Below are 6,851 nucleotides of genomic sequence, written 5' to 3'. Positions count from 1 at the left end.
CAATTTTTTTTCCTTTTAATAAGGTCTATAGTGAATAGATATGTTGAGCAGTCATGATTGACTCATATCTTTTTACTTGAAATAGCTAATCATTACATTAGATGAGTTGGAATCTCTTTATATTACGTGAGTTTATAAGATTTCCTTTTGAGATTTTCCTTCTCATTAATCACTTACTTCCAAGTCAAGAATTTCGGCATGTACCAGAAGTGAAGAGGATAAAAGATTCCGTGGATTATAGAGTTTTGACAATTTGGCAGGGTCAGTTGCTCACTGCTATTGAATTCTCATTGAAGCTTCATGATCTGTTGGAAACATTGAAACATTCACCCACTTAATTTGACTAGTGGCTGATTTATATTCTATTTTTTGCTTGATCTTGCACGGACATTGATGATTAATTAGTAACAGTTCAAAAATGAAACATGAAACAGAAAGAGAACATGTGCACAAGAACTGATGCAGATACTGCTTTTATTGAGGAATGTTTTCTTTGCACAGAGAATGAACTTCAATTTCTGTCATGATAAAAAGATTTGCCGCCAGTTGTATGTAGAACAGATTCCTCTAACCTGTGGGTTGTTTTTTTTTTTTCCCTTTGTATTGAACTTTTCAAATGAGCCTATGGAAAGTAAGCATCATCAATATCTGTACAAAAGATTGTCCTTTAGCATCATCATCATCATCAGTTTCTAATTTTTTCTACAAGAGACCCCTGGGAAGATTCCTGAGAATGCAGAGACCTTGAGGGTGCTGCTGCTGAAGTATTAGCAAGTCCTTTGAGCAACTTGATGACTTCACAAGTATCATCCAAGTAATATTCTGCCATGCTTGGTTTCTGACCAACTGTGCAGGCAAAGACTTGAGCTGTGGCCGGTAGGGTTGGGTTATTAGAGACTGTGCAAGCAATCCTCTCAAACATGTCTTCATCTGAGCGATCATCTCCTATACATAACAGAAAATCCAGAGACTTCCCTTCTTTCCTCATTCTTGAAATGAGGTTTTCCACCACTATGCCTTTGCTCACACCCTGCATCTCAGAGGTTTACATCCAATTACGTCACAGAACTCATTCAGTGAATCTTGTTCATAACTTATGAAGCAACTGATACTTACAATATGATTCGTACCTGAGGATTTACTTCCACGATATGTTGCCCTCTTTTAACAATGACTGGTTCATTAGCAAGAACACTCTCGAGGTGATCAAGAAGCTCTTTGGCTTGGGATGATCCAAAGTGAGGGTCAGCTTCTTGATGATGCCAAACCAGTGCGCTTTCCTTTTGTTCAATGAAAGACCCATCGGTTGCTTCTGTGTAAAGAGCCATACTGGTTCCGCAATCTTTTTCCAATCAAAGTCCATTGTCAACCCACATGTCTCCCAAGTAGAATCCTTACTCCACCTGTCAAATTGAACAAGAACAAAAATTAATGCAGAGACGTTGAGACACACACACAATTACTAATCGTTTGACATGTAATATCAGTGTACCTGGTGAAGTAACCATGCTCAGCTGAGAGACCAAGCTTCTCACATGGAGAAAACCACTTGCTCAGGCACTTCTTATCTCTTCCACTCACAATGAACACTGTGTTGTTGGGATCACTGCACAGACAATTCAAGACAGAAATAACCTCGTTGCTTGGAGTCTTGTCCATGGATGACTGCGGCAACATGGTACCATCATAGTCCAGAAGGATCAAACGACTGTGTGCGTTTTTATAAGCTGATGCAATGTTATCCACTGAAAGCTTCCTGAATGTCGGATCCAAAGCCACAATTCTGAACCCCAAGCCAAGACCAACGCCCCAATACCTCTTGAGGTAATGTTCTCTGCATGCTCTCTCCAAGTCTCGATCAAAACTTCGAGCCCAGTAAGTTACATCGTGAGAGCTGATATACTTATAATGCTTTTCATGACGTAAATTCTTCTCTGCCTCTGGCAATGTGATCGCCAAATTCATGGCCTCAGAGACCTCATCGACGTTCCACGGGTTCACTCGGATCGCACCGCTCAGAGACGGCGAGCATCCGATGAATTCAGAGACGATGATAACACTCTCTTTGGGTTTTTTAGAATCCTTGTCGTCATCTTCTTCAAGTGACTTGTCCAACGCCGGGCTGCCCTGTCTGCAAACAGTGTACATATAAGGCACCAAGTTCATCCCATCTCTCACGGCATTCACAACGCAGCAATCAGAAATGGCACAGTAGGCAGCTTTCTCGAGTGTTGAAACAGGACCATTGATGAAGATGATTGGCTGGTAACCTGGCTCGCCGTATTTCTCATTGACTTCCTTGGCAATCGCATTGGTCTCTTTTTGCACATCCTGAATGTCTTTACCTTCGCTCCTAGCAGGATTCAGAATCTGGACTAAAACAACTCGACCCCTTAGCTCCTCGTGTATATCCAAGAGTTGCCCCATTGCTAAAAACTTGAAGTTGATACCTTTGAACAAATCCATGTCGTCCACACCCAGAATCACAAATTTCCCCTCAAATCGTTTCTTCAATTCCTTAATCTTTTCAGCCGTCTCCGACAACGAAAACACCGATTCGAGCTGACCCATGTGGATTCCGGCCGGCAGGATCTTAATCATCACGGTTCGACCGTAATAATCTAGTCCCATGTAACCCCTCTTAGACTCATAATCCAAACCGAACATCCGGCTACAACAGGACAAGAAATGTCTGGCGTAATCAAAGGTATGGAATCCAATTAAATCACAATTCAACAAGGCCCGAAGGAGATCATCACGAACAGGTATAGTTCTATAGATTTCTGAAGACGGGAATGTGTTGTGCATAAAGAATCCAAGCTTAACGCGGTGGAACCGTTTCCTCAGTAGTGTAGGCAAGATCATGAGATGATAATCATGGACCCAAACATAATCCTCGTCCGGGTTGATCACCTCCGTTACCTTATTAGCGAAGATTCTGTTGGCCAAAACATAAGCTTGCCACTGCGAGCGATCGAAACGCGCACCTTGGCTCGTCGACATGGGCACCATGTAATGAAACAGAGGCCAGAGATAATGCTTGCAGAAGCCATGGTAGTACTTATTGTGAATTTCAGAGGGCAAGAAGGTTGGCACGCACCGAAACTTCTCGAGCAAAACCTGCGCCACTTCGTCTTGTTCCGACGGGTCGATCTCGTCCTTCAAGGAGCCAACGTACAAAACGTCGACGTCGGAGGGTAACCCGTCTTTGAGCTGCAGCACCAAACTATCACTATCGAATTCGAAACTCCATTTCTTGGTGCTCACATCCCGAGAAGCCCGTATCGGCAACTGGTTCGCCACTATGATCCTGCGCTCCTGCGGTACGGACGAAACGATGCCGTCGAATCCGGACCCGTAATCGGCGTGGTCGTCTTCGGCGGCCTCAAATTTTGACACCACTCCCGGCACCGTTGAGACTCTCGGAATCTGATACAGTGCTCGATAATCATCGACGGAAACCAAACTCAACAGGTCTATGCAAGATCTCGAAAGCATTATGCTGGACAATGAAAATCAGATTGCCCGGGGAAAAAAAAAAAAAACAAAACTTTGCTGGTGAAAAACAACCGGGGTGAGAGGATTGAGGTTTCAGGTGAGGTATTTATATATGGGCGTTACAGTGTCAAATGAAGATATGAAAATCTTCGAGAAATGGAAGTTCTTGATACTGATACACCCTCCATGACAGCAAAGCTATGTCAAGAAGGAAATTAAATGCTTAGTGAGGATAAGAACGAAGAAAGATCGAGCAAGTTGATTTTATATGGCAAGCTTGACGGTCCAGATTCATTAGAATCACGATCGTCTTCGTGATCCTTTTTTTCTGGGACAATCCGTGGGAAAACTGTAATTGATTATTTTCCTCGATTTTAAAATAAAATTCATTTTATTGCTTTTTTTTTTTAAATAATTATGACGCCGGTGAATGTAAGTGGATAAGAATGTGAATATTGGACAGAATTAAAATTTAAACAAGCGCGTCATGTTTGCCGCTTTGCATTTGAAAGGGGAAGAAAAATCTTACATGCATTTATGACCCAAGAAATTTTTTGTATATGCATGTATGTTTTTTTTTTTAACCAGCGTATATGCATGTATATAAAATAAATGGATTGCGTTTGGGATCAGATTCTCGTATATATTGTATTCACTTTCTTGTAAAAATTTTTGCTGTGCATAAACGTAGAATAATGAAATGAATAGGAAATTTAAAACCAATTTATAGGATTTACGGTGATTAAAACAAATATAATTTTTTAAAAACATGGGATATGTATTCTCTTGTCTCTATCTTGTTAGATTAGGGATATAATCGTTTTTATGTTGACTAATATGAAAATGCGTGGTTTCCATGAACAAAAACATGGTTTTGGTTATAATTTGTAACCAGAAAATCAAATATTCACCCCATCCCACATTATAAGATTTTTAAATAAAATCACATATATTAATAAATTTTATTAAATATATATTATAATTTTATTTTTTTAAAAAGTAAAATTTTATAAATGTCATTCATTTAATAATTCATTTATAAAAATATTAAAAAGAGAATGTAATAGGAAAGGTGATATTAGAAGTTAGTAAAATTTTATTTTTTATTTTTGTCATAATATTTTATATTTTAAAATATTAATTTTTTAAAAAATATTTTTATAATTTAAGATGGAAAAAATATTATGTACAATTTTCAGGGCATACAAGCTGGTTTAATTATGATATGACTTAATTTATTGTTTTTCTTGCACAAGCTTTCAGTGGCCCTTTATCCAAAGAGTCAAATGCTACAATACACCCTAAGGGTTTTTTTTTTTTTTTTCTTTTCACCTGATAGCCCTACGGTGGTTTGGAAAAAATTAAAACTCTACGGATAAAACTCATGTTTTAAAGTTGAGCTAGTGATAGAAATTAGAATTTGAGTTCATGATTTTACAATTATGAAATCTAATTTTACAATTTTGATTAGCGTTTAGATGATTCAGCATATCAATTCAAAGAACCATCAAATGCAAGCTTGTAACCATCTCTTACTTGTGTTGACATGTGTGCCTGTGTAACAATAGGAACCAGCCTCTAAATTAGTTCTCTTTTAAATATGGATTGATTGGTAGTCTTTCTATTAAAAAAATTGTCAACTTTTTTACCTGTAATATTTTTTATTGTGCAAGTAGGGTACATGTGTCATCATTTTTATTTTATGGTCAAAGAATATGTTTAGCTTGAGTTTTTTTTTTATTACATTCATGTTTTTTTCTATTGAACAATCATATTTAAAATATAGTCATATATATGAGTAACTTTTATAGTCAAGATTTAAATTTAAATTTTTCTTATTATAAGAAAACTAATCTTTTTTACTAGATCTAACCCTATTAGATATGTTTTTCAATATTTCAAAAACATCTAATAAAATGAATAGAAAACAAACTACAAAAGGAGTTAAAAATGATTTTAGACTGGTTAACTCGTTTTAAAACTTGGGATATGAATCATGGATATCAGGATATGCTTGCTTTCATGTTGATTAAAGCGAAGAATGCACGACTCTTATGAGAAAACAAAAAAAAAATACAAAGAAAGAAAGAAAAGTAGCTACAAGCTAATTATTGATAAAACAAAAATTCCACATCTAATTAGTTACACATCCCAACAATAATACTCGAGATTATTGATGGTTAACAGGTGTGATTATCGTGAGTTTCCAAGCATGTATTTATTTGATAATTTGATCAATAATCCATGCGCTTCGAAATTGAGCCAATGATAGTTGGTCAAAAATTGAGCCAATGATAGAAATTATAATTTCAGTCAATAATTTTACTACTATAGTGTTATGAAATCCAATTTCATAATTCAAAATAGTGTTCATATGATTTAACACAATGATTCAAATAATCATCAACTACATTGCCTGATAATTACTTGTTGATGTATATATAATCGGAACGAACCTCACCTCTAAATTATTAGTTATCTCTTGAATGTAAATTTAGTTCTCTGGGGCATATGTATGTCTTCTTATCAAAGTGTAGAATGAAATGATAGGAAATGAAAGGAGTAAAAAAAAAAAAATTAATATGATATAGTGTGATTAAACAAAATGCCTTAGATGGGGCAACCAATATAAGAAAAAAATTAGAGTCATAAACTAAATATTTCAAAAAATTTTAGGTAGATCAAGTGTGTCTTGTGATTTGTCTAATAAAAATATAATATTCAGATGACATTAAATATAAATTAATTGTGTCATTTATTAATAGAGAGAAAAACAAAAGAAACTTAATATGCATTCTATTATAAAAATAAATTTAATTAAAATAATATCACATAAAATTTTATTTAGATGACTTATAATATTCTGATTGAACAGACTATGAATGATGTGATATATTTAATTTATTTAAAAAATTTCTCCATTCCTTTAATATTGTTGATGGTTATCTTGTGTGATTATCGAGAGTTTCCAAGCATTTACCTCTTTGATAAGTTGACCAACAATCATTTTTTAAAATTGAGCTAATGATAGAATGGGAGTTAAAAAATTTACTATCATATAAGTGTAAGTATATGGCTTACATTTGGTGTTCGAATCATTTAGCATATCAGTATATGTAATTATGAACCACCTACCTCATAAATGTAAGTTTGTGGTAATCTTTTACTTAGATAACATATCATATTTACATCTATAGACACACCCATACATGCATACGCACGCACATAGTTATAATAGGAATCAACCTTGCCATTTTACTAGAATAAACATAGCAACCAACCTCTAAATTAATTAATTCTCTCTTAAATATGGATTAATTCACATATAGTTTTCTATATATTAAAAAACCGCC

At 35.4% G+C, this 6,851-nt stretch overlaps 1 pseudogene; it reads right to left on the bottom strand.

Annotated features, from left to right (window-relative positions):
* Window positions 1-236: 236 nt before the first annotated feature.
* On the bottom strand, window positions 237-3,711 carry LOC129298494 (probable alpha,alpha-trehalose-phosphate synthase [UDP-forming] 11; annotated as a pseudogene).
* Between the last annotated feature and the right edge of the window lie 3,140 nt (window positions 3,712-6,851).

The sequence above is a fragment of the Prosopis cineraria genome, unplaced genomic scaffold, assembly GCF_029017545.1.
Source record: "Prosopis cineraria cultivar Desert tree isolate PC_DT_omini unplaced genomic scaffold, ASM2901754v1 PC830, whole genome shotgun sequence".
NCBI classification, from domain to species: domain Eukaryota; kingdom Viridiplantae; phylum Streptophyta; class Magnoliopsida; order Fabales; family Fabaceae; genus Prosopis; species Prosopis cineraria.
Note: the sequence above shows the minus strand (reverse complement) of the source record. Positions and strands in the feature narration are given on the sequence as shown.